Source organism: Equus przewalskii, chromosome 6, assembly GCF_037783145.1.
Source record: "Equus przewalskii isolate Varuska chromosome 6, EquPr2, whole genome shotgun sequence".
Classification (NCBI taxonomy): Eukaryota; Metazoa; Chordata; class Mammalia; order Perissodactyla; family Equidae; genus Equus; species Equus przewalskii.
The window spans coordinates 44366314-44389749 of NC_091836.1; positions in this window are offsets into that span (position 1 = coordinate 44366314).

Below are 23436 nucleotides of genomic sequence, written 5' to 3' on the forward strand. Positions count from 1 at the left end.
CACCCACCAGACATGCTGGAACCACCTGCCAAACAGGCCAGAGCCTGGTGCTGGACATGCCGGAACCACCAGCAGGACATGCTGGAACCACACACCAGACATACTGGAAGGACACCCCGAACACACCAGAACCACTTGCCAGGCACACCCGGACCACCTGCCCGACAACCCCAAGGCACCTTGCCAAGAGGCCTGAATCAGATGCCGGACACACCCAAATCACCTTTCGGACAAGTCAGAACCATGCTTCAGAAATGCCTGGACCATGGGACAGCCATGCCCGGACCATGGGACAGCCATGCCTGGACCATGTGCCAGATGAACCTGGACCAGCTGACAGACATACCTGAACAACCTGCCGGAAATGCTGGAACTACCTGCCGGACATAGTGGATCCATCCACCAGAAACACCTGAACCACCTGCTTGACACGCTGGAACGAACTGCCAGACATGTCGCAACCACTACTGGACACTCTGGAACCACGCACTGGAGACGCCACAATCAGGTTCCGGAGACGCCAGAAACACCTGGCAGACATGCTGGAACCACCTGCGGGAACCACCGGGATCAGCCCCCAGACACAATGGAAGCACCTTCCAGACACGCTAGAACCACCTGAATGTCACATCAGAACCATCTGACAGACATGATGGAACTACCTTCAGGACACGCCAGAACCACCCATGGATATGCTGCAACTAACTGCCAGACACAACTGCTCTACCTGCTGGACAGCCCTGTCCTCCTGCCAAACACAGCTGAACCACTGGCCAGACATGGAGGAACCACCTGCCTGACACCCCAGAAAAACTGGCCGAACATGCCGAAATCACCTGCCGGATATGCCAGAACCAGGTCCAGGATATGCCAGAAGCAATTTCAAGACAGGCTGGAAATACCTGCTGAACACACCAGAACCACCACCTGGACACACCAAAACCACAAACGTGACATGGCGGAATCAGGTCCCAAACACTCCATAGCCACCTGCCTGACACGAAGGATTCACCTGCTGCACATGTGGGAAACAACTGCAGGACATCCCAGATGCACCCACCAGACACTTCCAAACCACCTTCCAGAAAAACCGAAAATTCATGCCACACACACAGGAACATCCTGCCTGATACGCTGGAACCACCACAATGACACACCGGTACAACTGGCCGGACATGCCTGAACCACCTGCCAGGCAAAACTGAACCATCTGCCAGACAAGACTGAACCACCTGCTGGATACGCCGGAACCTCTTGATGGTCACTCTGGAACCAAATGCCAGGCATGCCAGAACCACCTGTCCGATATGCCAGAACCAGGTGTAGGACAAGCCAGAACCACATTCTGGACAGGCCTGAACACCTGCCGGTCATGCCTGAACCCCCTGCTGGACTCACCACAACCACCTGCTTGACTCACCGGAACCAACTGCCAGACACGCCGAAATCACCTGCCAGATATTCCAGAACCAGGCCCCGTATATGCTGGAACAACCGACCAGACATGCAGGAACCACCTGCTGGGCACACTGGAATGACCACTCAGACACGCCGGAACCAGCCCCCAGACACACTGGAATCAACTGCTGGACACACTAGAAGAACCCATCAGATATGCCAGAAACACCTTCTGAATGTACCAGAACCACATGCCAGACACACAGGAACCACCTGCCAGATACGCCAGAGCCCCCTTTGGATATGCCAGAACCAAGTGCCCAATACGCTGAAACCATGTGCCGAATATGCCACAATCAGGTGCCAGACATGGCGGAAACACCTGCAGGACACTTCCAAATCACCTATTGGATTCACCGAAACCATGTGCCAGACAAGCCACAACCATCTGCCAGATACACCATAAACATGTCAAGCACAGGGTGGAACCAGGTGCTGGACAAGCCTGAAGCAGCTGCCGGACTAGCCTGACCAGCTGCTGGAGCAACCTGAACCACTTTATGGACTTTTGGGAAGCACATGATTGGCACGCCAGAACCACAGGGCAGACATACTGGAGGGAGATGCCAGACATGCCGGAACCACTTGCCAGACATACCCAGACCACCTGCCAGATATGCACAAAGCACCTCTCGGAGAGGCCTGAATTGTGTGCCAGACACACCCAAACCACGTTTCTTACATGTCAGAACCACGTTTCAGAAATGCCTGGACCATGGGACATCCATGCCTGGACCATGTGCCAGGTGCACCTGGAAAAACTGAATGACATGCCTGAACAACTTGCCAGACACGCTGGAACTACCCACTAGACATATGGGAATAATCCACCATAAAGGCCTGAACCACCTGCCTCACATGCTGGAACCAACTGCTAGACATAGCAGTACCACAACCCGGACACTCTGGAACCACTGGCCGGAGATGCCAGAATCAGGTCCTGGACATGCCGGAAGCAACTGCTGGATGCGACAGAACCACCTGCAGGAACCACAGGAATCCCCCACCTGACAAGATGGAACCACCTTCTGGAGACACTGGAATCACCTGACTGACACGCCAGAACCCCCTTCAGACATGACGGAACCAACTTCTAGACATGCTGGAACCACCTGCCAAACACTCCAGAACCACTGGTTGGATATGGTGGAATCAGGTGCCGAACACTGTGAAACCAACTGCCAGATACACCAGAACCAGGTGTCGGACACACTAGAATCACCTACCAGACAAAACTGAACCACCTGCTGGATACACATGAACCACTTGATGGACACTCTGGAACCACAGGCCGGACATACTGGAACCACCTGTCAGATATGCCAGAACCAGGTGCCAGACTCGCCACAATTACCTGGTTACCTTCCCGGAACCACCTGCTGGACATGCAAAAATCACCTGCTGCATAAGGTGGAACCAGGCCCCTTATACGCTGGAACAACCCACCAGACATGCCTGAACCACCTGCCAGACACAGTGGAACCACCACTCAGACATGCTGGAACCACCTGCCAGACATGCCAGAACCACCTGCCAGACACACTGGAACCACCTGCGGGAACTGGCAGAATCACCAACCAGACATGACAGAACTCCCTTCTGGACTGGCTGGAACCACCTGACTGACACCCTGGAACCACCGGAACCACCTTCTGGACATGCAGGAAGCACCCCCGGATATGCTGCAACCAACCACCAGAAACGACTGATCCACCTGCTGGACAGCACAGATCCACCTGACAAACACAGCTGAACCATCAGCTAGACACACCAGAACCACCAGCCTGATACCACGGAACCTCCTGACAGACACGCTGTAACCACCTGTCGGATACGGCGGAACCATTTGCCGGACATTGTGTAATCCCCTGATGGATACGCCAGAACCAAGTGCCGGACATGCCAGAATCACCTGGTGGACAAGCCAGAAACACCTGTCAGACATGCTGGAACAACCTGCCGGACATGCCAAAATCACCTGCCATATACACCGGAACCAGGTCCTGAATATGCCAGAACCAACTTCTGGACAGGCTTGAAAAACCTGCCATACAGGCTGAAATCACCTGCCGGACGTGCCGGAACAACCACCCAGAAATGCTGAAACCGCCGCCCGACAAGACAGAATCAGGTCCCAGACATGCCGTAGCCACTTGCCAGACATGTGGGAACAACCTGCTGGACACACCAAAATGACCTGTTGGATACGCCAGAATGAGGTCCTGGATATGCCAGAACCAACTGCCAGACAGACCGGAAAAACCTACCAGACATGCTGGAAACACCTCTCGGACACACAGAAACCACCAGCCCAACATGATGGAATCAGGTCTGGGACAGGACCAAATCATCCTCTGGACATGCAGGAACCAACTGTCGGACACCCCGGAAGCACCCACGACAGGTCGGAACCATATTCCAGACATACCGGAAACTCATGCCAGACACATAGGAAACCCCTGCCAGACACACTGGAACCACCTGAATGACACACTGGTACCACTGGCAGGACATGCCAGAACCACCTGCCAGACAAAGCTGAACCACCTGCCAGACAAGACTTAACCACCTGCTGGGTACACCTGAACCACTTGACGGGCAATCTGGAACCACATGCCAGGCACGACGGAACATGTCAGATATGCCAGAATGAAGTGCCCGACGCTCTGAAACCTCCTTCAAGAAAGGCCTGAACCGCCTCCTGGACATACCTGAACAACCTGCCAGACACTCCGCAACCACCTGCTTGACTCGCCAGAACCACCTGCCAGACACGCCAAAATCACCTGCCAGATATGCTAGAATCAGGCCCCTTATATGCCACAACAGCCCAACAGACATGCTGGAAGCACCTGCTGGACACACTGGAACCACCACTCAGACATGCCAGAACCACCCGCCAAACACGCCAGAGCCAACTGCCAGACACTCTGGAAACACCTCCCAAAGTGGCAGAATCACATGCCAGACACGCCTGAACCACCTACCAGACGCACTGGAACCACCTTTTGGATATGCCAAACCAGGTGCCACATACACTGAAAAAACCTGCCGAATACACCAGTACCAGGTGCTGGACATGGCAGAAACACCTGCTGGACACATCCAAGTCACCTGTTGGATATGCAAAAACCATGCGCCAGACACACCAGAACCAACTGCTGGATACGCCAGAAACAAGTCCAGCACAGGCCAGAATCAGGTGGCAGACAAGCCTGCAGCTGCTACAGGACTAGCCTGAACCATCGGCTTGATGAGCCTGAACCACTTTATGAACATTCTGGAACCACCGGCTGGACATGCCTGAACCACCTGCCAGACTTGCATGAACCAACTGCTGGATACGCAGGAACCACCTGCCAGATACACGAGAAAAATGTGTCACACACGCCGGAACCAGGTGTTGGACACAACTGAACCAACTGACAGACAAGCCTGAACCACTTGGTGGACACAACTGAACTACTTACAGGAAATGCCAGAACCACCTTCAGGACGTGCCAGAACCATCTGGGGGACATGCCTGAACCACCAGCAGAACATGCCAGAGCCATGTGCTGGACACACCGGAATTGACTGCTGGACATCCTGGGACCAAAGTCCAGACAATCTGTAAGGAGAAGCCGGAGAAGCCAAACATGCTGGAACCACTTACCGGACACAATCGGACCACCTGTAAGACACCCCCAAAGCAACTCCCGGAGAGGCCTGAATCAGATGCCGTACACATCCAAACCACCTTTGGAGACTTCAGAATCACGTTTCAGAAGTGCCTGGACCACAGGACGGCCATGCCAAGGTCATGTCCTGGATGCAAATGGACCAGCTGACAGACATGCCTGAACAACCTACCAGAAACACCGGAACTAACTGCTGGACCTACTGGAACCATCCACCGCAAAGGCCTGAACGAACTGCCTGATAGGCTGGAACCAACTGCTGGGCATGTCGGAACAACCGCCCGGACACTCTGGAACCACACACTGGAGATGCAAAAATCAGGTCCCGGACAAGCCAGAATCACCTGCCACACACACTGGGACCACCTTCCGGACATGCCAGAACCACCTGCCAGACACAACAGAACGACCTTCTGGACACGCTGGAACCAACCCCAGATATGCTGCAACCAACTGCCACACATCACTGATCCAGCTGCTGGACAGCACTGATTCACCTGACAAACATGGCTGAACCACTGGCCAGACACTGGAACCACCTGCCGGACACCCCAGAAACACTTGCCAGACATGCTGGGACCACCTGTTGGATACGGTGGAACCAGGTGCTGGACACCATGAAACCACCTGCCAGATATGCCAGAACCAGGTGCCAGACATGCCAAAACCACCTGCTGGACAAGCCAGAACCATCTGCAAGACAGGTCAGAACAACCTGCCATAAAGGCCGAAATCACCTGCCAGATATGCCAGAACCAGGTCCTGAATATGCCAGAAACAACTTTTGGAGAGCCTGGAACAAACTGCCATACACGTCAAAATCACCTGCCGGACATGCTAGGACCACCACCCAGACATGCCGAAACCACCACCCAACATGACTGAATCACGTCCCGGACACACTGTAACCACCTGCTGGACATGCCAGAATCACCCGCAGGACATGCAGAAACCAACTGCTGGACATCCCGGAAGCACCCACTGGACACTTTGGAACCACCTTCCAGACATACTGGAAACTCATGCCAGACACAGAGCAACCCCCTGCCTGACACGCTGGAACCACCTGAATGACACGCCGGTACGACTGGCAAGACATGCCGGAACCAGCTGCCAGACAAAGCTGAACCATCTGTTAGACAAGACTGAACCACCTGCCAGCTATGCCAGAACCACTTGACGGACAATCTGGACACCATGCTGGGTACGCCAGAAGCACATGTCAGAAATACCAGAACCAGGTGCCGGATGCGCCAAAACCACATTCCAGACAGTTCTGAACCTCCTGCTGGACATGCCTGAATCACCTGCCAGGCACACCCAAATCACCTGCCAGATACACCACAACCAGGCCACTTATACACTGGAACAACACAACAGACATGCTGGAAACCCCCACATGACACACTGGAAACACCACTCAGACATGCCAGAACCACCCAGCAGACATGCCAGAACGAACTGCCAGACATGCCAGAAGCACCCACCGGACACGCCTGAACCACATTCCGAACATACAAGAATCACATGCCAGACACACCTGAACCACCTGCCAGACACACCAGAATCACCTGTTGGATATGCCAGAACCAGGTGCCAGATACACTGAAACAAGCTGCTGAATAAGCCAGAACCAGGTGCCGGACATGGCAGAAACACGTGCTGGACACGTCCAAATCACCTGTCAGATACGCCAAAACCATGTGCCAGACACACCAGAACCATCTGCCGGATATGCCAGAAACAGGTCCAGCACAGGCTGGAACTAGGTGCCGGACGAGCCTGCAGTTGCTGCAGAACTAACCTGAACCAAATGCCGGACCAGCCTGAACCACTTTACGAACATTCCGGAACCACATGCCAGGCATGCCGGAACCAGGAGCCTGACAAGCCGGAACCACTAGCTGCACATGCCTGAACCACCTGCCAGAGTTGCTTGAACCAACTTTTGGACACGCTGGAACCACCTGCCAGATATGCCCAAAACAGGTGTTGCACACACTGAAGCCATGTGCTGGACACGACTGAACCAGCTGCCGGACAAGCTTGAACAACCTGCTGAACAAGAGTGAACTACCTACTGGACAAGCTAGGACCTCCGGCCGAACACGCCGGAGCCAGGTGCCAGACAATCTGGAACCTCCTGCTGGAAATCCTGGAACCAAAGTCCAGGCATTCTGGAAGGAGATGCCAGACATGCTGGAACAACTTGCCCGACACACCCGAACCACCTTCCAGACACCCCCAAAGCATCTTGCAGAGAGGCCTGAATCAGATGCCGGACACGTCCAAACCACCTTTTGGACATGTCAGAAACACGTTTCAGAAATGCCTGGACCTCGGGACATCCATGTCTGGACCATGTGCCGGATGCAACTGAACTAGCTGATAGACATACCTGAACAACATGCCACACACACCAGAAAAACCCGCTGGACATACTGGAACCATCCACCGGCAACACCTGAACCACCTACCTGACACGCTGTAACCAACTGCCAGACATGTTGGAACCACCACCTGGACATTCTGGAACCATGCACTGGAGACACCAGAATTAGGTCCTGGAGATGCTGGAAGCATCTGCCAGATACATAGGAATCACCTGCAGGAACCAATGAAATCAACCACTGGACATGATGGAGCCACCTTCTGTACATGCTGGAACCACCTTCTGACATGCCAGAACCAGCTGCCAGACACAAAAGAACCACCAGGCCAGAACCACCCCCAGATATGCTGCAAGCAACAGCCGGACGTGTCTGATCCACCTGCTGCACAGTACTCATCCACCTGAAAAACACGGCTGAACCACCGGCCAGACACACTGGAACTACAGGCCTGAGAGCCCGGAAACACCTGCCAGATATGCCAGAACTAGGTGCCAGACACCATGAAACCACCTACCAGATACACCAGAACCAGGTCATGAATACTCCAGAACCATCTTCCACACAGGCCAGAAAAATGTGCTGTACATGCTGAAATCACCTGCGGGACATGCCAGAACAACCACCCAGACATGCCGAAACCACCACCCAACATGATGGAATCAGGTCCCGGACACACCGTAGCCACCTGCTGGGCATGCTGGAATCACTCGCTGGACATGCGTGAACCAACTGCCGGACACACCGTAACACCCACCTGACACGTCTGAACCACCACACAGACACGCTGGAACCACCAGCCATATATGCCGGAACCAGCTGCCGGACACGACGGAAGCACCCACCGGACATGCCAGAACCACCTTCCAAACGTAACAGAACCACATGCCAGACCCACCTGAACAACCTGCCAGACACACCGGAACCACCTCTTGGATCTGCCAGAACCAGGTGCCGGATAAACCTAGACCAGCTGCCAAATATCCCAGAACCTGGTGCTGGAAATGGCAGAACCTGGTGCCCGAAGTCCAGAACCACCTGCTAGACATGCCTGAATCACCTGCCAGACTTGCATGAACCACCTGATGGACACACTGGAATCACCTGCCGGATATGCTAGAAAAAGGTGTCGCACACTCCAACACTAGGAGCAGGACACGACTGAACCACCTGCCAGACACGCTGGAGTCACCTGCTGGATACGCCTGAAACAGGTGTGGCACACTCCAGAACCAGGTGCTGGACATGACTAAACCAAGTGATGAACAAGCATGAACCACGTGCTGGACACGTAACCACCTTCAGGATGCACCAGAACCATCTGATGGACATGCCGGAACCATCTGCCAAACATGCCGGAACCAGGTCCTGGACACGCTAGAACCGCCTGCTGAACAGGCCAGAACCCCAGGCCAGTCATACTCAAAGGACATGCTGGACATGCTGAACCACTTGCCAGAAACAACTGGACCACCTGCCAGACATCCCCAAAGCACCTCCCAGAGAGTACTGAATCAGATTCTGGACACTCCCAAACCATCTTTCAGACACATCAGAACCATGTTTCAGAAATGTTGGACCACAGGACATACATGTCTAGACCATGTGCCGAATGCACCTGGACCAGCTGACAGGCCTGAACAACCTGCTGGAAATGCTGGAAGTACCTGCTGGACATACCGGAACCATCCACTGGAAATGCCTGAACCACCTGCCTGACATGCTGGAACCAACTACAGGGCACATTGGAACCACCACCCGGAAACTCTGGAGCCACCCTCAGAGAAGGCAGAATCGGGTCACGGACATGCCGGAAGCAACTGCCGGACACGCTGGAACCACCTGAGGGAACCGCCGGAATCACTCACTGGACACAATGGAACCACCTGCTGGACATGCCAGACCCACCCCCAGACATGCTGCAACAAACTGCCAGAAAAGACTGATCCACCTGCTGGACAACACTGATCCTCCCAACAAACACGGCTGAACAACCAGACAGACACACTGGAAACACATGCCTGACAGCCAGGACCACCTGCCTAACAAGCTGGAACCACAAGATGGATACAGTGGAACCAGGTGCCAGACAACATGAAACCACCTGCCGGATATGCCAGAACCAGGTGCAGGACATGCCAGAACCACCTGCCGGACAAGCTGGAACAAACTTCCAGACATGCCAGAACAACCTGCTGGACACACTGAAATCACCTGCCGGATACACCAGTATCAGGTCACACATACACCAGAAACTACTTCCGGTCTGGCCAGAAAACCCTGCCGGACACATCAGAACCACCACCCAGACACGCAGAAACAACCAACCCAACACGACGGAATCAGGTCCCAGACACACCGGAATCACCCTCCAGACATGCAGGAACCAACTTCCGGACATCTCAGAAGCACCCACCAGACACACCGGAACCACCTTCTGGACATACTGAAAACTCGTGCCAGACACACAGGAACACCATGCCTGACATGCTGGAACCACCTGAACGACACGCCAGTACCACTGGTGAGACATGCTGGAATCACCTGGCAGACAAAGCTGAACCACCAGCCAGACAAGACTGAACAACCTGCCGGAAATGCCTGAACCACATAATGGACAAGCTGGAACCACATGCCGGGCACACCAGAAGCACATGTCAGATATGCCAAAACCAGGTGCTGGATGTGCCGAAACCACCTTACGAACAGGCCTGAACCACCTGCCGGACATGCTGCAACCACCTGCTTCACTTGCCAGAACCACCTTCCAGATATGCCGAAATCACCAGCTGGATACGCTGGAACCAGGCTACTTATACACCAGAACAACCTGACAGACATGCCGGAACCACCCACCAGACACACAGGAACCACCATTCAGACACTCCAGAACCACCCACCAGTCATGGCAGAACCAACAGCCAGACATGCCGGAAGCACCCACTGGACACGCCAGAACCACCTTCCGAATGTACCAAAATCACATGCCAGACACACCTGAACCACCTGCCAGACACGCCGGAACCACCTATTGGATATGCCGGAACCAAATGCCAAATACACTGAAATCACCTGCCAAATATGCCAGAATGAGGTGCCAGCCTTGACAGAAACACCTGCCAGACACATCCAAATCACCTGTCAGATACACCAAAACCATGTGCCGGACATGCCAGAACCATCTGCCAGATATGCCAGAAACAGGTCCAGCACAGTGCAGAACCAGATGCTGGACCAGCCTGCAGCTGCTGCCACACTAGGCTAAACCACCTGCTGGATCAGCCTGAACCACTTTACAGACATCCTAGAACAGCATGCTGGGCACGCTGGAACTAGGTGCCAAATGCACCAGAACCACCATCTGGACATGCCAGAACCACCTGTCAGATACGCCAGAAACAGCTGTCGCACGTCAGAACCAGGTGCTGGACATGACTGAACCAACTGCCGGACAAGCCTGAGCCACCTGCTGGACATGACTGAACTATGTACCGGACACGCTGGAACCACATTCTGGACACTCTGGAAAAATGTGGCGGACATGCCTGAACCACCTGCCAAACACACCAGACCCAGGTGCTGGACACACTGGAACCCCCTGCTGGACATCCCAGAACCAAAGTCCAGAAATTCTGGAAGGACATGCCAGATGTGCTGGAACCACTTGCTGGAAACACCAGGACAACCTGCAAGACACCTCCAAAGCACCTCACAGAGTGGCATGAATAAGATGCCGGACATGCCCAAGCCACTTTTCAGACACATCAGAACCACGTTTCAGAAATGCCTGGACCATGGGATGACCATGCAAGGACCATGTGCCAGATGCAAATGGACCAGCTGGCAGACATGCTGCACAACCTGCTGGACACACCAGAACTACCCACCGGACATACCGGAACAAACCACCAGAAATGCCTGAACCACCGGTCTTACACGCTGAAACCAACTGCCAGACATGTCAGAACCACCACCCGGACACTTGGGAACCACGCACTGGTTTTGCCAGAATCAGGTCCCAGACATGTTGGAAGCACCTGCTGGATACGCTGGAACCACCTGCAGGAACCTGTGGAATCACCTGCCGAACACCACGTATCCACTCTCCAGACATGCCAGAACCACCCAACTGACAAGCTGGAACCACCTGCCAGACATGATGGAACCACCTTCTGGACACGCCATAACCACCACTGGATATGATGCAACCAACCACCAAACGTGACTGATCCACCCGATGGACAGTACTGATCCATCTGCCAAACCTGGGTGAACCACCAGCTGGACACACTGGAACCACCTGCTAGACATGCCAGAACCAGCTGTCACATATGGCAGAACCAGGTGCCGGAGACCATGAAACCACCTGCCAGATACGCCAGTGCTAGTTGCAGGACACGCCAGAACACCTGCTGGACAAGCCAGAACCACCTGCCAGACACACAGGGACAACCTGCCATACACTCCAAAATCACTTGCCAAACATGATGGAACATGGTACTGAATTCACCAGAATCAACTTCGGCATAGGCCAGAAAAACCTGACGTACACACCAAAATAACCTGCCGGATATGCTGAAACCACTACCCAGACATGCCAAAACCACCACCAGACATGACAGATTTAGGTCCCACACAGGCTGTAGCCACCTGCCAGACATGCCAGAATCACCTGCCGGGCATGTAGGAACCAACTTCTGGACACCCCGGAAGCACCGGACATGTCAGAACCACCACACAAACATGCCAGAACCACCAGTCACACACGCCAGAAGCACCCACCAGACACGCCAAAAACACTTTCCTAATGTAACAGAACCACATGCCACACACACCTGAAACTCCCTTCAGACACGCTGAAACCACCTGCCGAATATGCCAGAACCAGGTGCCAGACACAGCAGAACCGGGTGCCCTAACGCCAGAACCACCTGCTGGACATGGCTGAACCTCTGCCAGACTTGCGTGAACCACTTGCCAGACATGCCAGAATTGCCTGCCAGATACACTAGAAAAAGGTGTCACATATGCAGAAACCAGGTGTGGGACACGACTGAATCACCTTCTGGACACGCTGGAGCCACCTGCCGGATACTCCAGAAACAGGTGTCACACATGCCTGAACCAGGTGCTGCACACGACTGAATGAAGTGATGGACAAGCCTGAACCAACTTCTGGACACGCCATAACCACCTTCAGGACATGCTGGAACCATCCGGTGGACATGCTGGAACCATCTGCCGAACATGCTGGAGCCAGGTGCCACACATGCTGGAACTGCCTGCTGGACATGCCGGAACCCCAGGCCAGACATACTCGAAGGAAACACCGGACATGCCAAACCACTTGTCAGAAACACCAGGACCACCTGCCAGACACCCCCAAAGCACCTCCTGGAGTGGACTGAATGACATGCCAGACATGCACTAACAACCTTTCAGACACGTCAGAACCATGTTTCAGAAATGACTGGACCACAGGACGGTCATGCCTGGACCATGTGCTGGATGCAACTGGTCCAGCTGACACACATGCCTGATCAACCTGCTGGACACAATGGAACTACCCGCTGGAGATACCGGTACCATCCATCAGAAACGCCTGAAACATCTGCCTGACACGCTGTAACCAACTGCCAGACACATTGGAACCACCACCCGGACACTCTGGAACCATGCACTGGAGATGCCAGAATCAGATCCCGGACATGCTGGAAGCACCTGCAGGACACGCTGGAACCCCCTGCGGGAACCAGCTGAACCACCTTCTGGAAACGCTGAAACCACCCCCAGATATTCTGCAACCAACCCCCGGACACGACTGATCCACCTGCTGGACAGCACTGATCCACTCACCAAACACAGCTTAACCACCAGCCGGAAACACTGGAACCACCTGCCTGACACCACGGAAACACATGCCAGACACACTGGAACCACATGTCAGATATGGCGGAACCAGCTGCTGGACACCTTGAAACCACCTGCCAGATACGCCAGAACCAGGTGCCAAACACGCCAGAACAACCTACCAAACAAGCCAGAAATTCCTGCCATACATGCCAGAACCACCACCAGGACATGCAGAAACCACCAACCCGAAATGACGGAATCAGGTCCCGGACAAGCCAGAATCACCCTCCAGACATGTGGGAACAAATGGCCAGACACCCCAGAAACACCCAACAGACATGTCGCAACCACCTTCCTCACATACCAGAAACTCATGCCAGACACACAGGAAGCCCCTGCCTGACACACTGGAACCACCTGAGTGACACGCTGGTATCACTGGCAGGACATGCCCGAACCACCTGCCAGGCAAAGCTGAAACACCTGCAAGACAAGACTGATCCAACCCCTGGATACACCTCAACCACTTGACAGACAATCAGGAACCACATGCCAGGCACGCCAGACCACATGTCAGATATTCCAGAACCAGTTGCCGGACGTGCGAAAACCACCTTCCGGACAGGCCTGAACCACCTGCTGGACACGGCTGAACCACCTGCCGGACACGCCACAACCACCAGCTTGACTCACCGGAATCACCTGGACACGCCAAAATCACATGCCAGATACACCAGAACCAGGCCCCTTATATGCCGGAACAACCCAACAGACATGCTGGAAACGTCTGCCGGACACACTGGAACGACCAATCAGACAAGCCAGAACCACCCACTAGACATGCCGCAACCAACTGCCGGAAATGCCGGCAGCACCCACTGAACACGCCAGAACCACCTTCTGAATGCACCAGAATCACATGCCAGACACAACTGAACCACCTGCCAGACACACCAGAACCACCTTTTGGATGTGCCAGAACCAGGTGCCAAATACACTGAAACCACCTGCCAAATACACCAGAACCAGGTGCAGGACATGGCAGAAACACCTGCCAGACACATCCAAATCACCTGTCAGATACGCTGAAACCATGTGCCCGACACGCCAGAACCAACAGCCAGATATGCCAGAAACCAGTCCAGCACAGTCCGGAACCAGCTGCCGGACAAGCCTGCAGCTGCTGCAGGACTAGGCTGAACCATGTGCTGGACCAGCCTGAACCACTTTACAGACATTACAGAAACATGCCGGGCACGCTGGAACCAGGTGCCCGACATGCCAGAAACACTGACTAGACACTCCTGAACCCCCTTCCAGACTTTCATGAACCAACTGCTTGACACACCGGAATCACCTGCCAGATATGCCAGAAACAGGTGTCGCACATGCCAGAATCAGGTGCTGGACACAACTGAACCAACTGCCGGACAAGCCTGAACCACCTGCTGGACACAGCTGAACTACCTACCAGACACTCCATAACCACCTTCAGGACACGCCAGAACCATCTGGTGGACATGCCAGAACCACCTGCCGAACATGCTGGAGCCAGGTGCCTGACACACTGGAAATGCCTGCTAGACATGCTGGAACCCCAGCCCAGACATACTTGAAGGACACGCCAGACATGCCAAATCACTTGCCAGGAAACACCCTGACCACCTGCCAGACACTCACAAATCACCTCCCAGAGAGGACTGAATGACGTGCTTGACATGCCCAAACCACCTTTCAGAGACGTCAGAACCGCTTTTAAGAAATGACTGGACCACAGGATGACCATGCCTGGACCATGTGCTGGATGCAACTGAACCAGCTGACAACATGCCTGCACAACCTGCTGGACACACTGGAACTACCCGCTGGAAATACCAGAACGATCGACCAGAAATGCCTGAACCACCTTTCTGACATGCTGGAACCAACTGCTGGACATGTCAGAACCACCACACAGACACTCTGGAACCATGCAATGGAGACACCAGAATCAGGTCCCAGACATGCCAGAAGCACCAACTCGGCACACCAGAATCACCTTCCAGACACGCCGAAATCACCAGCCAGATACACCAGAACCAGGTCCCTTATACGCCGGAACAACATGCCAGACATTCTGGAACCACCAACCGGACACACTGGAACCAACTGCCAGACACGCTGGAAGCACCCACCCAACACACTGGAAGCACCTTCCGAACATAGCAGAATTACATGCCAGAGAAGTCAGAATGACCTGTTGGATATGCTGGAACCAGGTGCCGGGTACACTGAAACCAGCTGCCCAATACGACAGAACCAGTTGCCGGACACAGCGGAAACCCCGGCAGGACACTTCCAAATCACCTGCTGGATATGCCGAAACCATCTGCTGGACACAGTGGAACCACCTCTTGGACACGCCAGAACCATCTGCTCAATACACCAGAAACAGGTCCAGCACAGGCCTGAAGCAGTTGCCGAATAATCCTGAAGCAGCTGCCAGACAAGCCGGAACCACCTGCTGGACCAGCCTGAATCACTTTATGGACATTCTGGAACGACATGCCAGGCAGGGAGGAACCAGGTGCCCGACACGCCAGAACCACCTGCTGGACATGCCTGAACCACAGGCCAGACATAATGGAAGGACACGCCAGACATGCTGGAACCACTTGCCTGACACACCCGGACCACCTGCTGGACACCCCTAAAGCCCGGAGAGGCCTGAATCAGATGCCGGACATGCCAAAATCAACTTTCAGACACATCAAAAAATGTTTCAGAAATGCCTAGACCATGCGACGACCATGCCAGGACCATGTGCCGGATGCACCTGGATCAGACGACAGACACGCCTAAACAACCTGCCAGACACGCTGTAAATATCCACCAGACATACTGGAACCATGCACCGCAAACGCCTGTACCACCTGCCAGACATGTCAGAACCACCACCCAGACACTCTGGAACTACCTGCCAGATACGCAAGAAACAGGTGTTGCACATGCCAGAAACATGTGCTGCACACTACTGAAGCACCTGCCGGACACGCTGGAGACACCTGCCGGATATGCCAGAAACAGGTGTCCTACATGCCGAACAAGGGGCTGGGCACGACTGGACCACCTGCCAGACAAGCCTCAACCACCTGCCGAACACACTGGAACCACCTGCCAGTCATGCCAGAACCACCTGTCAGATACTGCAGAGCCAGGTGCTGGACACCATGAAACCACCTGCCACATATGCCAGAACCAGTTGCCAGACATGCCAGAAACACCTGCCGGGCACACCAGAACCACATGCCAGACACGCCAAAATCACCTGATGGATATGCCAGAACCAGGTCCTGGATATGCCAGAATCAACTTCTGGACAGGCCAGAAAAAGCTGCCGGACACGCCAGAACCACCAATCGGACATGCCGAACCTACCAACCCAACATGATGGAATCAGGTCCCTGACATGCCGTAGCCTCCTGCCGGACATGCCAGAGTCACCCACTGGACATGTGGGAACCAACAGCCAGACGCCCTGTAAGCACCCACCGGACAAGTTGGAACAACCTTCCAGACATACCGGAAACTCATGCCAGACTTTCAGGAACCGCCTGCCTGACATGCTGGAACCACCTGATTGACAGGCCAGGACCACTGGCCAGACATGCTGGAACCACCTGCTAGACAAAAATGAACCAGCTGCCAGATAAGACTGAAGCACCTACTGGATAAGCCTGAACCACTTGATGGACACTCCAGAACCACATGCCGGGCACGCCGGAACCACCTGTCAAATATTCCAGAACCAGATGCAGGACACACAAGAAACAGGTCCAGCACAGGCCATAACAAGGTGCCAGACAAGTCAGAAGCAGCTAGTGGACTAGCCAGAAAAACCTGCTCTACAAGCATGAACCACGTTACGGATTTTCCAGAACTACATCATGGTCACACCAGAACCAGGTGCCGGACACGCCAGAACCACATTACAGACTGTCCTGACCACCTGCAGGACACGCCAAAAGCACCTGCCAGACATGCCAGATTCACCTACCGTATATGCTGGAATCAGGCCCCTTATATTCCGGGACAACCTGCCAGACATTCCAGAACCACCCACCGGACACACTGGAACCACCAGACACGAAATACCCACCCACAAGACATGCCAGAACCAACTGCCAGACACGCCGGATGCACCCACCTGACACGCCCAACCACCTTCCAAACGTACCAGAACCACATGCCAGACACTCCAGAACTACCTGTTGGATATGCCAGAACCAGATGCCGGGTACACTGAAACTACCTGCAGAATATGCCAGAACCAGTTGCCGGACATGGTGGAAACACCTGCCGGCCACGTCCAAATCCCCTGCTCGATACGCTGAAACCATCTACTGGACACACCAGAACCACCTCTTGGACCCGCCGGAACCATCTGCTGGATACGCCAGTAACAGGTCCAGGACAGGCCAGACCAGGTGCCAGACAAGCCTGAAGCAGCTCCCGTACTAGCCTGAACCACCTGCTGGACCAGCCAGGACCACTTGATGGACATTCTGGAACCACATGCTGGACACGCCTAAAACACCAGCCAGACTTGCATGAAACACTTGCCAGACACACCAGAACCACCTGCTGGATATGCCAGAAACGGGTTTTGCACACGCCGAAACCCCGTGCTGCACACAACTGAACCACTTTCCGGACACACCAGAAACAGGTGTTGCACGTGCCAGAAGCAGGCGCTGGACATGATTGAACCACCTGCTGGATATGCTATAGCCACCTTCATGACGCACCAGAACCATCTGGTGGATATTCCAGAACGACATGCCGAACACTCTGGAGCCAGGTGCCAGACATGCTGGAACCGCCTGCTGGACATGCCAGAAGCACAGGCCAGACATACTGGAAGATCACACCGGACATGCAGGAACCACTTGCTGGGCACACCCAGACCACCCACCTGACAACCCCAAAGCACCTCCCAGAAATGCCTGAACCACCTGACTGACACGGTGGAACCAACTGCCGGACACGTTGGAACACCCACAAGGACACTCTGGAACCACCAACCGGAGACAGGAGAATCAGTTCCCAGCATGCTGGAAGCACCTGCCGGACACACTGTAACCACCTGCGGGAACCACCACAATCAGGTTGGTGGTTTCGGCATGTCCAGGTGGTGGTTCCAGTGTGTCCGGCAGGTTTTTCCGGGACCTGCTTCCAGAGTATGTGGCAGGTGATTTTGGCGAGTCCAGCAGGTTGTTCCAGTGTGTCAGGGAGGTGGTTCTGGCTTGTCTGGCAGGTGATTCTGTCATGTCCGGCACCTGGTTCTGGCATATCCGACAGGTGGTTTCACACTGTCTGGCACCTGGTTCTGCCAAATCTGACAGGTGGTTCCAGTGTGTCCACAAGGTGGTTCCATCGTATCCAGCACATGATTCTGGTGGTTCCTGAAGGTGGTCCCAGCATGTCCGGCATGTGGTTCTGGAGTGTCCGTCAATTGGTTCAGGCCTGTCTGGCAGATGGTTCATGCAAGTCTGGCAGATTGTTCAGGCATGTCCAGCAGGTGGTCCTGGCATGTCCACCACCTGGGTGCAGCATATCCAACAGGTGGTTCTGACGTGGTCTGGCTGGTGGTACCAGCGTGTCCGTCAGGTGGCTATGGCGTGTCCAGGACCTGATTCCATCATGTTGGGCTGGTGGTTTAGGCATGTCAGGGTGGTGGTTCTGGCGTGTCTGGCAGGTTTTTCCAGTCTGTCTGGAAGTTGGTTCTGGCGTATCCAGGACCTGATTCCGGCATATCTGGTAGGTGATTTCAGTGTGTCTGGCAGGTTGTTCCAGTGTGTCTGGCAAGTGTTTCTGTCTTTTCCAGCAGGTCGTTCTGGTGTGTCTGGAACCTGGTTCTGCATATCCAGCAGGTGGTTTCATGATATCTAGCACCTGGTTCCCCTGTATCTGACAGGTGGTTCCGGTGTGTCTGCAGGTGATTCCAGGGTGTCAGGCAGGTGGTTTCGGTGTGTCCGGCTGGTAGTTCAGCTGTGTTTGGCAGGTGAATCATTGCAGTCCAGCAGGTGGATCAGTCATCTCCAGTAGTTGGTTGCAGCACATCTGGGGGTGGTTCCAGCCTGTCGTGAAGGTGGTACCGTCATATCTGGCAGTTGGTTCTGGCGTGTCTGTCACATGGTTCTGGCGTGTCTAGAAGGTGGTTCCATCGTGTCTGTAAAGTGGTTCATGCTTGTCCAGAAAGTTGTTCCGGCTTCTCTGGAACCTGGTTCTTGCATGTCTGGCACCTGGTTCTGGCGTATCTGCCTCGTGGTTTCACGGTCCAGGTACCTGTTTCAGCCGTATTCAACAGGTGGTTCTGGCATTTCTGGCAGGTGGATCTGGGGTGTCAGGCAGGTGGTTCCGGCATGTCCAGCTGGTAGTTCAGCCGTGTTTGGTGGGTGGATCAGTGCTGTTCAGCAGGTGTATCAGTCGTGTCCGGTGGTTGGTTGCAGCATATCTGTGGGTGGTTCTGGCTTATCAAGAAGGTGGCTCCATCGTGTCCAGCAGGTGTTTCTGGCATGTCAGTCAGGTGGTTCTGGCGTGTCCAGAAGTTGGTCCCATCATGTCCAGTGGGTGGTTCCAGTGAGTCCGGTACCTGGTTCTGGCATATCTGACAGGTGGATCCTGCGGGCCAGGCAGGTGGTTCTGGATTGTCATCCAGTGGTTAAGGCGATCCGGCAGGAGGTTCCATATTGTATGGCAGGTGGTTCCAGCATGTCCTGCAAGTTGTTGGGGTGAGACCGGAAGGTGGTTCTGTCATGTCTGCTAGGTGGTTCTGGCGTTTCCAGTGGATCATTTTGTTACACCCAGCGGATAATTCTGGTGTGTCCAGCAGGTTGTTGAGGCATGTCCGTCAGGTAGGCCAGGTGCACCTGGCACATGTTCCAGGCATGGCCAACCCGTGGTCCAGGCGTTTCTGAAACGTGGTTCTGACATGTGCAAAAGGTGGTTTGGGTGTGTCTGGCAGGTGGTTCAGGAGTGTCCAGCACCTTGTTCCAGCATCTCCTACAGGTGGTTCTGTCGTCCAGCACCTGGTTCTGGCCTATCCAGCACGTGGTTTCAGAGTATCGGGCACCAGGTTCTGGCGTATCTGGCAGGTGGTTCTGGCATTTGCGACAGGTGATTCCAGCTTATTTGGCACATGGTTCGGGCCTATCTGGCAGATAATTTTGAAGTGTCCGCCAGGTGATTCCAGTGTTTCCGGCACCTGGTTCCGGTGTTTCCAGCATGTAGTTTCAGTGAATCAGGCACCTGGTTCCAGCATATCTGACAGGTGGTTCCAACATGACTGGAATGTGGTTCCAGCGTGTCCGGTAGGTAGTTCTGGTGTGTCATTCAGGTGGTTCTGGCATGTTTGGCAGGTGGTTCTGGTGGGTGCTGCAGGTGGTTATGGCATGTCTAGCGGGTGGATGAAGCCTGTCTGCCTGGTGATTCAGGTGTGTCCAGCGGGTGGTTCAGGCTCGTCTGGCAGCTTTTTCAGGCTTGTGCAGAAGCTGGTTCCAGCATTCCTGCCACTTGATTCTGGTGTAACTGGCAGGTGGTGTCAGCGTGTCCCACAGGTGGTTCTGGCGTGTCCAGTGTGTGATTCCTGCGTGTCATTCAGGTGGTTCTGGCGTGTCATTCAGGTGGTTCCGGAGTGTCTGGAAGGTGCTTCTGTCGTGTCCGGTGGGTGGTTCCGGCATGTCTGAGGAGTGGTTCCGGTGTGTACAGAATGTGGTTCCATCATGTCCGGCAGGTGATTCCAGCATGTCAGTCATGTGGTTCCAGTGAGTCCAGAGGGTGATTCTCCCATGTCTGGCCTGTGGTTCTGGCATGTTTGTTGGGTGGATCAGGGTTATCTGGCGGCTTTTTCTTTCCTGTTCTGCAGGTGGTTCCGGTGTGCCCGGCTTCTGGTTCCGGTGTGTCTGGCAGGTGGTTCCAGTATGTCCACCACATTGTTCCACTACATTTGGATGGTGGCTGTGGGGTGTCTGGCAGGTGGTTCAGGCCTCTTCAGCAGGTGGTTCAGCTTGTCTGGCAGGTGGTTGAGTCGTGTCTGGCACCTGGTGCTGGCTTATCTGGCAGGTGGTGCTGGAGTCCAGGGCAGGTGGTTCCAGACAGTCTGCCTACTGATTCAGTCATATCAGGAAGGTGGTTCAGTCTTCTCTGGCAGGTGGTTCAGGCGTGTCAAGCAAGTGGTTCAGGCCAGTCTGGAAGGTGGTTTCGGCGTGCCCGTCACCTGGTTCTGGCATATCTGACAGTTGGTTCTGGTGTTCCCCGCACATGGTTCCAGAGTGTCTGTCAAGTGGTGCAGGCATATCTGGCAGGTGGTTCTGTCTTGTCTGGCAGGTGGTTCAGTTTTGTCTGGCAGGTTGTTCTGGCATGTCCGGCCACTGGTACTGGTGTGTCATTCAGGTGGTTCCAGCATGTCAGGTAGGGTTTCCTGTGTGTTTGGCATGAGTTTCCAGTATGTCCAGCAGTTGGTTCCCACATGTCTGGTGGGTGGCTACGGCATGTCTGGGGCCTGATTTCATCATGTCAGCTTGATGGTTTCGGCGTGTCCAGCTTGTGGTTCCGGCATGTCTGGCAGGAACTTCCGGCCTGTCCGGAATTTGGTTCTGGTGTATCTGAGACCTGGTTCCAGCATATCTGACAGGTGATTTCAGCCTGTCCAGCAGGTAGTACTGACATGTCTGGCAGGTGGTTCCATTTTGTCTGGCAGGTGTTTCTGGCGTGTCTGCCACCTGGTTCTGGCATATCTGGTAGGTGGTTTCACTGTGTCCTGCACCTGGTTCCACCAGATCTGACAAGGTGCTTCTGATACTTCTGGGACCTGGTCCTGGCATCTCCAGCATGTGGTTCCAGAATGTCTGGGTGGTGGTTCTGAAGTGTCCAGCAGTTGGTTCCAGCGTGTCAGGCAGGTGGTTCAGGCATTTCCAATGGATGGGTCCAGTATGTCTGGTGGGTAGTTTCGGCAAGTCCTGCAGGTTGTTCAGGCGTGCCTGTCAGCTGGTCCAGGTGCATCCGGCACATGGTCCAGGCATGGCCATCCCATGGTCCAGGTATTTATAACTGTGGTTCTGACGTGTCCGAAATGTGGTTTGGGCATGTCCAGCATCTGATTCAGGCCTCTCCAGGAGGTGATTTGGGGGTGTCCAGCAGGTTGTCTGGGTGTGTCCGGCAAGTGGTTCCAGTGTGTCTGGCGTGTTCTTCCAGTATTTCTGGCCTGTGGTTCTGGTGTGTCCAGAAGGCGGTTCTGACATGTCCAACACCTGGCTCCAGTGTGTTTGGCTGGTGCTTCCAGCATGTCCAATAAATGGTTCTGGTGTGTCCTAAAGGTGGCGACAGCATGTCTGGAAGGGGGTTCAGGCTTTTGCGGCAGGTGGTTCAGTCATTTCCAGCATGTGCAACACATGTTTTTGGTATATCTGACAGGTGGCTCCAGCATGTCCAGCAGGTGGTTCATTGTTGTCCAGCACCTGGTTTTGGCATGTGTAGCATCTGTCTCTGGCGTATCCAGAATGTGGTTCTGGCATTCCTGGTAGGTGGTTCACACAAGTCTGGCGGGTGGTTCAGACGTGTTCAGCTGGTGCTTCTGGCATATCAGTCTCCCGGTTCTGGCATGCTGGGCATGTGGTTCCAGAATGTCCGTAAAGTGGTTCAGGGTGGTCCATCAGGTAGTACAGGCCAGTCTGGAAGAGGCTTCATGCTTGCCCAGCACCTGGTTCCGGCCTGTGTTGTTCCTGTTTCTGGAGTATCTGGCAGATGGTTCTGGCGTGTCCAGGAGGTGGTTCTGGATGTCCGGCACATGGTTTCAACATATCCGACAGGTGAATTCAATGTGTCTGGCAGGTGTTTCCACAGTGTCCGGGACCTGGTTCTGGCATATACGGCAGGTGGTTTCAGTGTATCTGCCAGATGGTTCTGGCATATCCAACAGATGGTTCTGGCGTGTTTGGCAGGTGGTTCCTGTGTGTCTGGCATGTGGTTCTGGTATGTTTGGAAGGTGGTTCCGGTGAGTCCGGTGTGTGCTTCCG